Source organism: Acinonyx jubatus, chromosome D4 (assembly GCF_027475565.1).
Source record: "Acinonyx jubatus isolate Ajub_Pintada_27869175 chromosome D4, VMU_Ajub_asm_v1.0, whole genome shotgun sequence".
Classification (NCBI taxonomy): Eukaryota; Metazoa; Chordata; class Mammalia; order Carnivora; family Felidae; genus Acinonyx; species Acinonyx jubatus.
In genome coordinates, this window is record NC_069391.1 from 38464059 (window position 1) to 38481767 (window position 17709).

Below are 17709 nucleotides of genomic sequence, written 5' to 3' on the forward strand. Positions count from 1 at the left end.
TCAAAGAATTCATTCTTATGAATGTTTTCCTCCTGCTAATCTGAATTTGGAAAGTAGGGACAACATGAAGTTTTACCTTCCTCTCTTAACTGGGCACTACAGAGATCCAAGAGAGCTGATGTTAATAAGAACTCTTACCCTTCTGTCAGTGTTCCCAGGATTCCATCTGGGTAGGATGTCTCAGCAATCCTATCCTCATAATTTTCTCCATTCTTCTGAGTTGGCTGAGACTCCTGTAATAAAGCACAGATTAACTAGAGAAAAGCAAGCAGAAGTTTATTAACATATATACCTCATACATACAAGGGAGATATCCCTGGAAAAATTAATGATTCCCCAAGATGTCTTAGAATTTGTGATTAAATACCATCTCTCTCTCTCTCCCTCTTTTTTTTTTTCTTAAAGTAGGCTCCATGTCCAATATGGGGCTTGAACTCACAACCCTGAGATTGAGAGTTGCATGCTCCATGGACTGAGCCATCCAGGCATCCCTTGTATACCATCTTAATGGGTAAATGAGAGGAGAGGATGTAGGGCTTAAGAATAAATGATTTGGGGGAAGTTGAATGGACACTTAGAAGGATAAGAGATACAATAGTTTGTGAAAAGTTTGTCTAGGTGTAGTGTGGACTTCCAGGCTGCTCCCTGGTGATGAGAGTCATTCTTCCCTACTTGATGAAACTCCCTGGGAGGGGATTTATGACAATTGAGTTCCTTTTGGAGGATTTAGGAAGATTAGGGGAATTCAGAGAAAGCTCCCTGAATTTGCTGTTTTTCAAGTGCTTATAGCTTAAAATAATCAACATACCAAAGTGGCATAATTTGGGGTGGCATGTCCTGAACTCCTTTAGTCATATTTTGGGGAGGCGTATTCTGCTACCCCTCACCTTCTGGCTTAAATAAAGAGGAAATGTTCTGAGATTATGAGAAATCCATGTTTGTTCTGCCCTAGGTTAAAGGGGCTGGAGACTACATTTTATTATTTAAAAAAAAGTTTTTTAATGTTTATTTACTCTTGAAAGAGAGTGAGCAAGCACGAGAGCTCGGCAGGGGAGGGGTAGAGAGAGGGAGACACAGAATCCCCGAAGCAGGCTCCGAGCTGTCAGCACAAAGCCCAGTGCGGGGACCTGAACCCACAAACCTCGAGACCATGACCTGAGCTGAAGTCAGACGCTCAACCGACTGAGCCACCCAGACACCCTGGAGACTACATTTTATAATCAGCTCCAAAGCACCACTCAAAGCTATTAGATAATGCGTTCAGGCTGGACGACTGTCACACACTCCAGCGTGGCCATAGGTGCCCAGCTTTCGAGGAGGCACTCAGAGCATCAGCACTTGCGGGGACCTGAGAGTAACTGCCTCCCGGAGTTTCGGACCCTGGGTGCTTCACCCTGGTCCTGGCCCCCCCAAGGCTCAAGCTGGGTGTCCCACTGACTCATGCTGAAAAGCGGAAATTCATGGCCGATATGAAATAGTTTCATTTAGGGGAGTGTATCAGTTTCCCCCCGGGTTGCCATAACAATGTGTCATAAACTGGGTAGCTTAACACAGAAGCAATTTCTTCTCTCACAGGTCTAAAATCAAGATGTCAGCAGGGTTGTTTCCCTCTGAGGACTCTGAGAGAGAATCTGTTCCATGCCCCTTTCCTAGTTTTCCAGGATAGCTAGCAAACCCGCCATTCCTTGGTTTACAGATGCATCGCTCATCTGCCTGTCTTCACAGGGCATTCTCCCTGTGTCTTTCTGTCTTCACATGGCTGTTTTCTTTATAAGGAGTCAGATTAGGAGTCAGTCCTACTCCAGTATGACCTCATGCTAACTAATTACATCTGCAATGACCCTATTTCCAAATAAGGTCACATTCTGAGATACTTGGGCTTAGGACTTCAACTTATTTTGGGGGAAGGGGAAACACAATTCAACCCGTAACAGGGTGAAAACTTTTATTTTCTATCCATTTAGAGAGCTGCTTTAATCCAGTTATCCTCCTTTTTGTTTAAAGCAGGGTCATAAGCTGGTGTCCCAGGGCCAAATTTGGCTCCTGAATATTTTTGTTAGGTCAGGGTGCTCGCCATTCCCTAATTTCTTATGCCGGCCACCTCACAAGTAGCCGTTAAGACATTTGCACAAGTGACTCTTAGTTTAGAACTTGCTTTCTCAGAGCCTTCATTGGTAAAAATCTTAGCCTCCCAACTACGCTGAGAGGCATAACAAGGGTGTTCCCATTTCACTGACCAGGAAACAGAGGCTCAGAAAGTGCCTGGATCATACAGTTGGAAGTAGTGGGTCCATGTCTCCAACCCACCCCCTACCCCCACCTGGGCTTGCACACTGATCACGCCCACATCTCAATGACCCCAATGCCACAAAACTGCAGGGGGCTCACAAGACGCCCCTTCCTCCCATTTCCCCAGCAAAATTTTCACAGTAGCAAGTGCTATTAGCATTGTTGAGTCTTAGAGACTTTTTAAAACCAGAGACATTTCTGAGGGAAAATCTTTGCAGGTGTTTCTCCCAGAGAGAAGAAAGTCTAATAATGTGCTGAGTTAAGGGCAGTCTGGTTTTGAGCTTGGTCAATCTTTCCTTTTGTGAGTGTGCAAGAAAAAAGAGTGAAAGGGACCAGATGTAGAACAACCTTAATTAAAGGTTGAGCCCCTCCTCGCCAGCCTCCTTGCGTGGAGAAGTTCTCTTCATAGGAGACAGCAGTTCTTAGACTTCCTTTATGGTTGCTCTTTTAAGAACTGGGTACATGTTTCAGATCCTCTTCCTGGAAAAATGCACTTACAAATATAGGAGAATGGAACAAAATTGCTTGGCATTTCCTTTATACTTAGAATTCTGAAATTTCATCATAGTTAATCTAAGCATAGGTCTTTTTTGGGGGGAGGACAATTATTCTTCTTGGTATTCAGTGAGCCATTTCAGTGTGAAAGCTTATGCCTTTCTTCACCTCTAGGAAATAGGCCATGACGTATTTATTTTTTCCCCTCCATTCCATCTGTTATCTTATTCTGGAATTCCTACTAAAGAGGATGACAGAACTTCTGGGTCCATTTTCTATGCTTCATCACTTCTTTTTCCTCTGCCAACCTGAGGTACTTTTATGAAGTAACTGATAAAATGATAAAATGAAGTCCTTTAAGTCCCTTGAAGACTTGGGCCTGCCGTGTGCACAGTAGGGGTCAAATAAATGTGACCTCCTTCTTCTTCATTCTCAGCACCTACCTGAACAAGTACATCAACAGTAATAACTAGTGTTTATTGGCTGCTTATTATGTATAAGGTGAGGAGCAAAGTACTTGACACATTGCCCCGTTTAACTCCCACAACAACCCTATGAAGCTGGTACAAATATTATCTTCAGTTTACAAACGAGGGAATTGAGGGCCATAGAACAGAGGTTGGCAGACTCTAGCCAGTGGGCCAAACCTGTCACTGCCTCTAATTTCTCTTTCATACCTCCTACCTCTGTTCTTTTGAACTGCATTTCGGGAGAATTTCTCCACTTGACCTGTCAACTCTATTATTGATTTTTCATCAATATCTATTTTGTGATTTAGCCCCCCGAATTTTTTATTTGGAAAATCAAGTGCTTAAAGTTCCAAATCACCAGTTGATTTTTTTTTTTTTTTACCTTTTGTTTCAATCCTTTTTTTTTTTTTTTTTTTTTTTTTAAGTATGCTTTGTACCCAACGTGGGGCTTGAACTCAGGATGCTGAGGTCAAGAGTTGCATGTTCTACCAACTGAACCAGCCAGGTGCCCCCTCCAGTTGATTCTCTTTAATAGATGAAATATCCTTTCACATTTCTTTTTTTTTTAATTTTTCATGTTTATTATTGTTATTATTATTTTAAGAGAGAGAGAGAGAGTGCGAGTCGAGGAGGGACAGAGGGAGAGGGAGACAGAATCCAAAGCAGGTTCCAGGCTCCTAGCTGTCAGCACAGAGCCCAGTGCGGGGCTCAAACCCACAAACCAAGAGATCATGACCTGAGCAGAAGTCGGACGTGTAACTGACCGAGCCACCCAGGTGCCCCTCCTTTCACATTTCTTATGAAGACTAATTACACTTAATCTGAAGTCTTTTTCTTCAGTAGTTGTTAATTCTGTTTCTTGAATGTTAGTTTTTCTGATGGTATTTTGATGGTTCTGTGTCATTGTTCTGACTTTTCTCAAATATTTAGTAATTCTAGACATTTGTCCATTTTTAAGTTGTATATTCTTGTTCCTGTTTGTCCTGTTTACTGACTCTGCATGTAGTAACTTTGTAGAAAAGTGGAATGTGCTGGATGGTTGGAGATGTGGGGGTTATGTAAGGAAGAAGAGGATCCATTTTGTCTTTTGAGTATGGCAATTTTCTTCCCCTCTTGGGTCCTAGTTGTTGTCTGGGGCAAGGCTTTGCCTCTGGCCCAAGAGCCCACACTTACTGGTTTGGTTTGGGGAAAATCCCCCTTGCAGCTAATTAGTACAAAATGTGAGAAGGAAAGGAAAAATCTCATCGGATACTCCAAGTGCATTTTCCCAATTAACCACTCCAAGGAATGGCCCAGGGCCTCTTCTCCTTATACCCAATAATCCTGAAATTGGAGGTCTTTGTTAACATTTCTACTTTCATGCCAGTCTTCTTGTGTGTGTGTGTGTGTGTGTGTGGGTGGGTGGGTGGGTGTGTGTGTGTTCCCATTAATCTTTTATTATCTGCCTTTGGTGTCAAACTTAGAATGGTCTTCTGTACTTCCCTTCCCTTCCAAAATTATAAATATTCATCTATTTTGTTCTTTTACTATTTTTGTGATTTCATGTTTTACATTCAAATCTTTCAGCCATCTGGAATTTATTCTAACGTCAGCCATGACTTGGAGCTCTAAACTTAAATTTTTTCCTAATGGTGAGCCAGTTGTACCCACCACGCTTTCCATGTGTGGGCTTTTAAAAGGCGGCTTGGCCCCCAGAGCTCCATAAAAGCCTAGGAGTTAAGAATAGAAAAGCTAGGACTATAACTCAGTCAGATCCTAATCTCTGTTCCATTACTGCTCACCATGGGACTCTGGCAGAGCTCGGTTCTCCCTAGGGGAAAGCTCCATCGATGATGTAAGTAAGGCCGGCAGGGCTGAGGCAGGGAGAGGACTTGTAGAGAGCCCTCTAGAGGAGTTTCATAGTTGCTGTGTTCCTGCCACTGGGCATGGTCTCATGGGCAATAGCTGCTCAGCCTTGCAAGAAACTCCAAGGGCTCCAAACTCTACTCTTTAACAGTATATTCTTTCTTCAACTCCCATAGCCTTCTCCTATAGATCATTCCAAGTCCAGCTCATCCTACTCCTCTGTGAAGCCTGCCTTGATATGCCCGGTGAGGCTTAGATGCTGCTTTTCCTAATCCCCACTGCATTTTGTGCAGATCTCCAGTGTGATTTTTGTTAACTGTTTGTTGACATGTTGTGGATGAATAAATTAGCTAACAAATAAACTAAGTTACTAAGCATGAAGGATGCTATCTGCCAGGTGCAGGGAGAAAAAGAAAGCTACCAAAGGGTATGGAGTTGCTGCTGACCATGTCCCCATATTCATCTGCGGCGTTCGTTGAGGCCCAGGTGTTCATGGCACTGTGGTTGGCACCCCAGACCAGCTGTGGCTTTGATTAGGTGCCTGAAGCTACTAAGGAGTCTTTTTTTTTTTTTTTTTTTTTTTCAAACCAAGTGTTAGGTCCTGAAGATACCAGGAGAGTCAACTTTGTCTCTTTCCTCAGAGCTGGTAACCTCATGTATAAGTGTGTAGACAGAATCTTGGAAGAAACTTTAGGGAGGGAAGAAATCGCCCATCAAAACCTCCAAAGAGTACAAGTAATGTAGTTGAGTCGGAGGATGCTCGCTCGTCTGTAAAATATGTCCACCAGCAGCAAGCCAGCATTTCCTGTGTGCTGAATATGTGTGCCTCTCTAAACTCTTAATATACTTTATCTCATTTGCTCCTCATGAAAACCAGGTGGCACTATCAGTTCCATTTTGTAGATGAGGAAAGTGACTCTCAGAGAGGTAAAATGATTTACCTGTGGTCACAATGAGGAAGCCACAATCTGAAGCCCCAGTGGGGAATGGCTCAGGTTCAGAGAAGAGAAAAACGTAATATTTGGCCATCTGACCTCCCTCCCCCTCTCCTTTTACTTGGAATTAACTGGTGGGGTTGAACAGAATTTTGCTTTGTTCTCTGGACCTTTGCTTCTGTGGTAGAGATAAACAGGTGTAGATAAACTCTACCCTTTCTGGTCTCTCTAGGTCCTAATACAGAGCCTGGCATACAAGTTGGTGAAATAATGCAGGAAGAAAACCAACATTTTCAAACACAATATGTCTGTCTCAAAGCTTGCCCTGTTCAAAATTTATCCCTCTGAATTCTTACTGAAGATTATGCGAGACATAGCCAAGAACCATGAAAATGCTCATTCCTTTGACTTGTCTTTTGTACTGTTTCCTTGGGGATTATCACTTTTTTTTCCCAAAGATAGTTTACACTTTGAGAATTAAGATAATTTCTTAAAATACATATGACACAAAATTTAACATCTCAACCATTTCCAAGTGTATAGCTCAATAATGTTTAGTGTATTCACACTGTTGCACAATACACAAAAAGAACTTTTTCATCTTGCAAAACTGAAACTTCATACCCATTAAAAATCTTCCCATTCCCCACTCCTCCTGTTTCCCCTGGAAACAACAATTCCACTTTCTGTCTCTATTTGACTATTCTAGATACCTCATATAAGCAAATCATACAGTGTTTATATTTTTGTGACTGGCTTATGTCAGTGCTTATCTTTTTGTCACTTAGCACAATGTCCTCCACGTTAATTGATTTACAGCATGTGTCAGAATTGCCTTGCTTTTTAACACTGAATAATATTCCATCCAGATATTGTGTTTTGATTATATTTAATTTTCAGCTTTTCTATTGCTTTTCAGTTTCTGTTTTTGCTATTATTTCCTAGTTTTAGTGTACTGTGATTAGAGACTGTTGTCTGTACTCATTCTACTTTTTGAAATGTATTGAGGTTTTTTTGTTTGTTTTTTTATGAAAAAACCTTATATGTGGTCATTTGTTAATGATCCCGGGATACTCATGAAGTGTAAATTCTAGGTTTTCAAGATATAGAATTTGATATCTCTTAATTCAATCTGCCTTACTAATTTAACAAATCAAGTCCTCTGTATCCTTACTTTTTGTATAGTTTATTGATCATTCACGGGCTAAGAGAGGTGAATTAAAATTTTCTACAGTTACTGTACTTATGTCCATTTTTCCATGTAATTCCTATGGTTTTTGCTTCCTGAATTCTGATGCTATATTATTTTGTGCATAAATATTTATGACAAATCTACATTGTTGCTCTCTGACTTTATCATCATTTTCTCCTATGTCTTGTTTTCTGTTTTTCTGTGAATTCAACCATGTCTGATACTAATTCCAAAACCCTTGCTTTCGTGTTGCTTGTATTTGCATGTATGGCTTTTGTTCTTGTTTTCTATTTTTTCCTACTCTTTTACTTTCAGTATTTCCGAGGAACACTATTTTAGATGTATCTCTTGCATGTAGCACTTGTTGGGTTTTATTTTGTGACTCCACGAGCTATTTTTAAAGAGTGAGGTTACCAGGTCAAAGTTAAAAAGAGCTTCTATAGCTCTTGACCCTCATTGCCAAATAAATTGTTTTTCACTAGTTGGAACACTTTATCCTGTCACCAGCCATTTAGAAGGAACCATCTCCCCACCATTGCCAGCATGGCTATTATACTGCTGCTTAAATTTTTAATAGGTGAAAATGGGACCTCATTGTTCTTTCATTTGCTTTTCTTGGCTTTATCTAACTCTAAGTAAATAAAGATGGAAGAAAAAAGAAATCAAAATGAGGGGCGCCTGGCTGGCTTATTAGGTGGAGCTTGAGACTCTTGATCTTGAGGTTGTAAGTTTGAGCCCCACGTTTGGTGTCGAGATTACTTAAAAAAATAAAATCTTGGGTCTCCTGAGTGGCTTAGTCGGTTAAGCAGCCACTCTTGGTTTTGGCTCAGGTCACAATCTCGTGGTCTGTGGAACTGAGCTCTGTGTTGGCCTCTGTGCTACAGTGTAAAGCCTGCTTGGGATTCTCTCTCTTCCTCTCTCTCTGCACCTCTGCTGCTCTTGCTCTCTCTCTCTCTCTCTCAAAATAAACAAACAAATAAATAAATAAATAAACTAAAAAATATTAAAAAAATTTTTTTAATGTTTATTTTATTTATTTTTTATTTATTTATTTTTAAACGTTTATTTATTTTTGGGACAGAGAGAGACAGAGCATGAACAGGGGAGGGGCAGAGAGAGAGGGAGACACAGAATCGGAAACAGGCTCCAGGCTCTGAGCCATCAGCCCAGAGCCTGACGCGGGGCTCGAACTCACGGACCGCGAGATCGTGACCTGGCCCAAGTCGGACGCCCAACCGACTGCGCCACCCAGGCGCCCCATTAATGTTTATTTTTGAGACAGAGAAAGACAGAGCGTGAACAGGGGAGGGTCAGAGAGAGAGAGACACAGAATCTGAAGCAGGCTCCTAGCTCCAAGCCGTCAGCACAGAGCCCGACGCGGGGCTCGAACTCACGGAGTGTGAGATCATGACCTGAGCCGAAGTCGGATGCCCAACTGACTGAGCCACCCAGGCGCCCCAAAAATCTTTTAAAAAAAGGTTAAAATGAAACATTCCTTTTCAGTTATCTCCAGCAAGATTAAGATGGGTGGTGGTGTTTCTTATTCTAGATTCCCTTGACATTGGATCCCTTTCCAAAGGCTCCTCAGCTTGGGCCTTAAATTTCTCCAGGAGAAATTGTTGAGGCTCCTTCCTCACAGCCCTAGACCTTGCTTTCTTTCATTCTGTAGTGAATAGGTAAAATAACATAATAAGAAGATATAGGGTCTGGAGCTAGATTAAATGGATTTAAATCCTAGCTCCACCTCTATCTACTAGTTTGTGATCTATGACAGTTACTTACCTTCTCTGTGCCTTGGTTTCCTGAGGTAATAATTCTCAAGGGTAATGATGACTACAACAGCGACACCTATTAGGGTTGTTATGTACAAGAGTTAACTTACGCAGACTCAGACAGGATTTTTCTTTTAGAAGTAACCTCTACACCCAATGTTGGGCTTGAACTCACAACCCCGAGATGAAGAGTCACATGTTCTTGGGGCACCTGGATGGCTCAGACGGTTAAGCATCCGACTTCGGCTCAGGTCACGATCTTGAAGTTCGTGGGTTCGAGCCCCGCGTCGGGCTCTGTGCTGACAGCTCAGAGCCTGGAGGCTGCTTGGATTCTATGTCTCCCTCTCTCTCTGCTTCTCCCCCACTTGCACTCTGCAGCTCTCTCTCTCTCTCTCAGAAACAAATAAACATTAAAAAAAAAAAGAGTCACATGCTCTACTGACTGAACCAGCCAGGGTCTCCAGGATTACTAGCTCCACCTCTGTGAAATACTCCTTTTCTACTTCAACTATGGGGTTTTGGTGGAAGTTTTTTCCTTTTTACATGACCCTGCTTCCTTAGCTGCTGCATTAGGTCTTAGGCCAGGGGCAGGGTCCTGACACAAGTAGCGCTAATCAGAATCCTTTCCTGGGGTCTCTGAAATTGGGACATGAGAAAGGAAGGCTTTATTGACTCTTTGGTGGAGGAGCTCCCAGAAGTGAGACCCAGGCTCCCGGCAGCCATATTTCCAGACGGTGGGGGAGGCCAGGCTCTGAGAATGAGGTTGACTGACATGTGGAGAAAAGTAGACGTTAGAGATGGAAAGAGTCTGGCACCGTTGGAATCCTTCACTCTGGCGGTCCCCAAATGCTTCCCATTGTCCCTAAGCTTGCTTGCATTGATCTTCTGCCACTTGCAACCAAAAAAGAGTCTTAATACACTTCCTAAGGCACCTTAGGACAGTACAGATTGTGAGTTCTCCTGTTTGTCTGTCCACCTTTCTCTAAAAAGCCAAAAGCTCTTGCAAGCCTAAGACATGCACACATGCATGCGCGCACACGCGCGCGCGCACACACACACACACACACACACACATGCAGGCACACAGACAAGGCAATTCGCAGCTTTTGGAGTGAGCTGTGGCTCCTTCACTGCCCATGCTGCCTGCACATGCTTCTACTTCACCACACACATTAAAAGACAGCTGTGCCAATGTCCAGGCCTAAGGAACTGTACTTGCTAAACAGGATGTTATCCCGGAAACTTGCGCCCTTCTCTGTACACCCCTTGTCCTTTTTTTCACTGCCCTATTCAGTAATTCACAAATATATAATGAGCACCTGCCAAGAACCATGTCAGGCCTGGGGCCCCAGAGAGGCAGCAAACAGTTCCTGATGTCAAGGATCCTGCAGCCTGTAGGGCTGTCAGGCTGTAAAAAGACAGCTCCGAGAGAGACCGTAGAGTGTTAAACAGATGCTTTTGCCAAGAGCTCGCAGGAGGCTTCATCACTGGTTGCCTGGGATGGTTGTCTGGCTGATCTACCCGCCTCCAGCTTCTCTCCACCCCAGTCCACCCTGCCCACTGCTGCCAGACTGTCTTTTTGAACACAACTCAGTTGTGTGACTGCCTCTGCCCCCTGCAGGCCTAACCCCACATTCCTTAGCCTGGCAAGATCCTAATCCACATATTCCTCAACCTACTTTCTCAGCCACATTGTCCATTGTTCCCTATTCACAGACCTTACTCGTAGGCCGACGCAGCCCACTCCCCTTCATCATACACGTTCAGTGTCTCCCCACCGCTGTGCCTCTCCTCACTCTGTTCCTTCTGTTGCTGACCCCTGCAGGTCTCAATTATATACGCCTTCCAAGGAGTGATGGCAAATGCCTTTCTTCTCTCGTGCACCCTCTCTGATCATCTGGCTGGGTTGCTGTGTTGAGAAGCGTTCTGTGGATATACCTGGGGCTTGTGAAAAGGTACAGGGATCAGTTAGCAAAATCTTCCATTGCCACCAAATTGAGTGAGTGTTGACAGCAGGGAAGTGGTGGTGGGGGGAGGATGAACAGCACACTTGGGGTGCATTTGCAGATTTCATTCCAGGTCCAGGTCTAATGCGTCCCCCTCCATCCCCATGAAGACTTTCCTGCTCCTCCAAGTAAAATTAACCTGCTTTCCCCCCCCGAATATTTATAACATTCTCCCTACACTCTGTGAGAGCACAGATTGTTCCTACCACCTTTTACGGGTACATCTGTTTTGTTGTCCTGTTTTGTTTGTTTTCTATTTGAGGAGACAGTATCCTACAGCGTATGATACAGGTAGGGATTCAAAACACATTAACTGGATGGATGGAGCCGCGTGAACACCAGGACGAGTGAATTGTTACAGAAGAGCCTCTAGGGGCCTGTCTCATCAAGCCGACTTACCCTACAGGTCTCCACCCAGAGAAGACTCTAAGAATGGTGTTATGGTGGCCGTGTTCTCACTCATGAACCAATTTCCTGCATTGTTACTTCTGCCTGACCTGTCATTTGCTATCTTCTTGTGAGTCTGTGACCACTGAAATCTGAGGTCCCAGCCACTTTCATTCCTTTACTCAAACCATTTTTGATGCCTCCTTGGTGGCCAGTTCTATGCTCACTGTTAGGGGCACACAGATGGTGTCCTGTCTTCAGTCTGATCACTCACTTGGGGAGAGTGAGGTGCTGGTGGAGGAAAGACTGAGAGCTGAGTCACAGGACATGTGGGACCAGTGATGTGCACCCTAAGGGAAGAGCAGAGGAATATGGAGGGAGGACAGCAGAGGCTGCTGGAGGAGGAGGGGTGGCAGAAGTTGTTAACACACCCACCCAATTCCCTCTTTGTCTATACTCCTCAGCACCTCATAACTATGTTGCCTGATGGCCATTGCTGCAAGCTGTCCTCCCCAGTGCCAGGACCTGAACAGGAAATATTTTTTATTTTTGTTTTTATTTATTTTAGAGAGAGAGAGAGAGTGTGCATGTGCAAGTGGGGGAAGGGGCAGAGAGAGAGAGAGAGAGAGAGAATCCTAAGCAGGCTCCACTCTCAGTATGGAGCCTGACGGTGTGCTCGATCCCACAACCCTGGGATCATGACCTGAGTGGAAATCGACACCCAACTGACTGACCACCCAGGTGCCCTGAGTCAGGAAGTGTTTCAACAGCCTCACTACATCCTAACACTCCACACCTGGCCCCACTCCACACAAACCTTAAAAGCCCAACACTAATTAACCTTCTAAATCTGGGCTCCTCGTGCTACTCACTGGACTCCTTTGAATCTCCTTTGCTGCAGTTCACCTCTGGGACTCTGGGCCCAGGTAATCACCCTTTGTCCTGAGCTGCATGGGGGTCCTTATTTTCCTGTCCCCAGACCTGGGTGATCACCATGGGCATCACATCTGTGATGTCTCCAAATTATTACAGGGCCTCCAGAACACTTGGTGGATTTTCTAAAGCTGCTCTACTCCTCTGTCCTTCTGGGTTTCTGGTCTCACCGTGGGCACTTTCCTCACCCTCCTGCCAACCCCCTCTCCCCACCTACAAACATGTTTAGGTTGCTGACCCAGCAGCAGAGCTGTCTAACCCTGTTGGCAGGAGACGGGCTGGCTCCAGAGAGCTGGCTGGAGGGGAACACAGAGGCTCACATTTCTTCAGCTCGTGCCAAACGTTATTCAGATGTAGCTTTTCAGACAGACACAAATTGCTCATCCAATAAACACAGAAGGGCTAATCCCAGGACATTTATCACAGTGAGGAAAGATGAGAGAAAGGACAGTCATAAGAAGCCTTTGAGAGCTGGCCTGGTGTGGCTGGCCCAAGAGGAGGTGGTAAGACCTCCATGTACTCCTGGGGTTTTCTCTTAGAGGGGCTGAAACCCGGCACCAGGGCTTTGGCATTTGCTTTCATTGTGACATACAAAGCCTGAGTTGGTGCACACACTTCCCATGGGGAACAGGGGGAAGAAATCAACATGGGTCAGGTACCTTTGTGGGCAGACAGACCTCACCTCCAGTAGTCAATGGTCATGTGATAATAGCTGGCTGCAAGGACTTCCTATACTTCTCCCACTGTGCACACACACAATGCCCTCAAGGCATTCTGTAGCTGTTTGCAGAGTTCTTAGGAGGTGTCCCTCCTGGCCCAGAATCTCTTATTTCTGGACTTCTCATTTCTGACAGGTGTGAGAGCATGGCTGCTGAGAAAGCAGGTTGAGGGACTAGACTGGCCACAATGGCAGGGGACCAGAGACAGGGGGATCCTCTGTCCACACAAGAGGGCTGGCCAAGCCATTGAAGTCCTTTGCTGATCTCTTTCTGTTAGGTCCTTCTAATGGGCCCCATGAGCATTCCCCTTTAGGGACTGTGCCTGGAAATGAGAGAAACCGGGCCCTGCTCCAAGGCTCAATCTCAGAGCCCAGGGAGAGGAGGACTAGGTGACACCTCTGTAGGCAGCCTGGGTCGTCCCATTATGCCTGGGTCTGTGCCATGCCACTGGGACTGTGAAGCATGTCCAGGAGTGAGGGTCTCCTTAGTGGGAGGAGGCAATGACTAGATCAGGGTAGGGGCATGACAATAATTGCCAGCTTTCATACAGTCAGGCACTATTCTCACTTTTCTCACAACAACACAATGAGTCAGGTGTAGTATTATTGGTACCGCTTTTCAGTGAGGCACTGAGAGTTTAGATAACTAACCCAAGATCAGCCAATTAGTGAATGGGAGGCTTGAGTATCTGTGCTTTTAATTTGCTGTGTGGTCAACAGGTGTAAGATGCAATGGTTTCAGAAAGCAGTTTAGAAATTCCAATTGTGTGGGGATACTGAGGAGGCTGGGGTTTGGAGGTCTGGAGTCACCAGACCTAGGATGAGCCCTTCCAAGGACAATGCTAAGGCAGGTTTCCATTGAGGACTCTCCCAGTTTTTCCAGAACTGAGAGGGGTCCTGGGACATGGGACAGTCCTGAGCCAACGGGAATAAGTTGACCATCCGACTGTAACAAAAGGGCTGGGCTTGGATCATTGCCACAGACTTCAGGGCCCACCTGTGGACAAACTCCTCATACCTCACAGGCTGGAGACTCACAGAGTGGCCTGCTGATGAGGAAGATGGGCAGAATAACAACCAACTGGCAGCAGCTCTCCCCAGGTCCCTGAGAGGAGCAGACGATACTGTCAGGTGGCTCTAGAGCAGGAACGCCACAGCTGTTAGAGCTTAGTGGAAACAAGGTGCCTTCTGGTAGGGCCCGTCCTAACACAGTCAGGAAGGCTGGGGCAAATTCCCAGGTGAGAAGTGGCAGACAGGCAGGCAGGCAACATGAACCTGGTGGTCTCAAAGGAAGCCAGAGGCAGGGCCCAGCCTACTGCCTGCAGGGAGGAAGTTTCTTTTCTGGTTCCTGAGACCTCGTTTTGGCCAGAAATGACCTCTCATCTGCCCAGCCGTCTGGTAAACCCACACTGACCTGCATTCCTAAACCCAGCAGCTCTTAACCCTTCTCCCTCTCTGGCTTTGTCCTCACTTGTTATATGACCTTGTCTATTTGTCAGTCTCTTTGGTTGCAGAGATCTAAAACTCACTCATGCAATATCTGGAAGATTTCAATATAGGGAGATTGGGTTCTGGGGCACAGAAATGCTATTAGGCCTCAGGAGGGATGAGAACGGGGCAAGAAGCCTAAGGAATGTAGGTAGTGCTCTCTTCATTTCTAGGTCCTCTTTATGGTCCGTTTCATTCTCTCAGTTTTCTTTGCTTCTCTGTATATTGGCAGAAGGTGGAATATTTACATAATTTCAATTCCAGCCATATCTAGGGTCTGACTGACTGTCCTGAATCTCAGATCCAAATTCTCAGGAGAGACCCTCTGATTGACCCAGCTTGGGTCAGATGCTCACCCTTGGTCCAATCAACTATGGCTGGTGGGTGGGTTCAAGCAGTACAAAAATGGATATGGAGGACCAGTCCCAGGAGGGTAAAGTTTTTTGAAAAAAGAGTCACCATGAGCTGGCTAGCCACTTTCACACTCTAACTATCCTATAGATTTCTGAAACTGACAGGTAACTGTGCCTTTCCTTCCCAGAGTTTATAAAATTTCCTCTCTGGATCCCTCAGTGCTTGGTTCAGTGTTCTTCTCACTCTGAAATATTGTAAAAATTAGTTTGAGTAACTGTGGTATTCAAAAGACAGTTCTTAAGCCTGGTGACCTGTCACCTCTACCTTATACAGTACCCTGTCTTTTCTCCTTTGACAGACCAGCAGCATTGTAGTCTTTATTAGAACTGCAGAATTCCCTACCCCCTCCCACATATTTCCCACCCCCTCACAAATATTTGAGTAGCTTCTGCATTTTAACATCTCCCCAGATGGTGTACACTAAAGTTTGATAAGTACTGGAGGGGCTTCTTGTCTTATCTCTCCTAATAGATTGGAAATTCTGAGGGCAGGGACTCCATTCAGCAGACTCTGGTGGACGCTATGTCCAAAGTGCCTTGTTTAGTCTTGCAAAGCACAAAAGTCTTCGAATACAGTAATGAGGGGATTTAAAACTTAGAATAGTGGTTGAAGAGGATAAATTACTTATATAGTATCTGAGTTTTGAAGTAATCCTGCAGGAGATGGAGGGAAGTTGGAGGTGTAGATGAAGCAAACATGGGGTGATAGAAACATTGAGGTTCATTATACTATTCTCCCCACTTTTGTGTATTTTTGAAATTTTCCATAATAAAAATTGAAAGCAAGGAATAATGGTGGGATGCATTATAAGAAATCGTCTAGCTGCTCAACATAAATTTGTTTCCTGGCCAAATGAAGTAAACGAAGTAAATCCATTCCACCTCCAAGTGGGATTGCACAATCCCTGTCAGAGATTTTTGGAGGATGGGAGAAGTTTGGAACATGGGTCATGTGCAAATGACTTTCTAATTTTACAAAAGTAACGGTGGTAGTCAGTTTCTTTCTGTCACTTCAAGATGACTTAAGGCAAAGAGGGGGAGATTCGCCAATTCATATAATTGATCAGTACAGGGCCAGATATGGCCATACTAGGACACATACCCCATGACTCCATGTTGGCTTAATTCTCAGGCAGGCTCTTTCCACTTGATAGCTGTAGGGGGTGAAATAGGGAACCCTTGAAATTCATGTCTTCCCTCAGAATAAATCTTGTTTGGAAATAGGTCTTTGCAGATGCAATTAGTTAAGTCAAGATGAGGTCATACTGGATTAGAGTGGGCCCTATTTCCAGTGATTGGTGTCCTAGTAAGAAGAGGAGAGGACACACTGACAGGAGAGAAACATACACACAGAGAAGGCCATGTGAACATGGAGGCAGATTGGAGTGATGCAGCTAAAAGCCAATGAACACTGTGGTTGCTGGGAGCCACCGGGAGCAAGAAGAGGCAAGGAAAGATTCTTTCCTAGAGATTTCAGAAGGAGGATGGCCCTACTAACCTCCTAATTTCAGATTTCTAGCTTCCATAGCTGTGAGAGAATGAAGCTCTTTGGTTTTAAGCCACTGAACGTTTGGCAATTTGTTACAGAATCTTAGAAAACTAATATAATACCCTTGGCAACTCCAAGCTGGTCACCCCAGAGGAACGAAAGAGATTTTTTTCTCAGTGTTTGTCCATATTTCTCACTCAGAAGTCCTGAGGGAAGATGGGTTCTTTGCTTCTTGGCCTCCTTGGATCATGTGTCAATTGTTGAGCCAATTGCTGTGGCCAGAGGGAAACAGTGCTCTGATTGGCCAATATGAGTCCACCAAGGAGCCCTATCCCAATTAATTATATGGTATTTGAGTTTTGAGGTTAGGCTACCCCAACCACACAGTAAGAATGGACCTCCTCTTACCATAAGGATGAATGAATAAAGAGTAAACAAAATTAACACCTGTCCATTACAAAGAGAACAAGTTGACCCTGCAAACTATACTTTTACCCAAAAATTGATTTTTTTAATTAAAAAAATTTTTTTTACATTTATTTTTGAGAGACAGAAGCAGAGCACAAGTGGGGGAGGGGCAATGAGAGAAGGAGACACAGAATCCGATGCAGGCTACAGGCTCTGAGCTGTCAGCACAGAGCCTGACGCGGGGCTGGAACTCACAAACCATGAGATCATGACCTGAGCTGAAGTTGGATGCTTAACCAACTGAGCCACCCAGGCGCCCCCAAAATTGGTTTTTAAAGATATAAGGGAAGTAGAGATCTCCCAGAACAAGTCAAGGCAAGGGCAATCAAATTTCCTTTTATGACGGGTCCCTGAACTGATAGATCACAGAGCTGTAACTGATTGTTGGCAAATTGGATCTTCAGCAGGGACTTTAACAATCTCTGCCATGATATTCTTGTAGGTAAAATGAGAAAAATGGGTTGAATGATAGTACCATCAAGAGGAAGAGTAACCTGCTGAATGACTGGAGTGAATCTTTGTCATTTTATTTGTCCACTCAGCGTACAATCCCTTATTTTGGAATAATTTTCTTTTTTTAATATTTTAAAAAATGTTTACTTATTGCTGAGAGAGGGAGAGAGAGTGCGAGCATGCATGAATGGGAGGGGGCAGAGAGAGAGAGGGAGACAGAGGATCCCAAGTGGGCTCTTGGCTGATAGCAGAGAGCCCGATGCTGGGCTTGAACTCATATACCATATACCATGACCTGAGCCGAAGCCAGATGCTTAACTGACTGAGCCACCCAGGCGCCCTGGAATAATTTTCTA

At 44.5% G+C, this 17709-nt stretch overlaps 1 long non-coding RNA gene across 2 annotated transcripts in view; it reads left to right on the forward strand.

Annotated features, from left to right (window-relative positions):
• Window positions 1–16472, forward strand: part of LOC128312182 (uncharacterized) — a 50099-nt gene extending 33627 nt beyond the window's left edge. Inside the window, exon 9 of one of the 2 annotated variants that reach the window (XR_008291136.1) lies at window positions 10824–16472. This is a non-coding gene — a long non-coding RNA (uncharacterized LOC128312182). Of the gene's footprint in view, window positions 1–6266; window positions 8167–10823 lie in introns of those variants that run through there. The other variant, XR_008291137.1, reaches the window with a different exon arrangement.
• Window positions 16473–17709: the final 1237 nt, after the last annotated feature.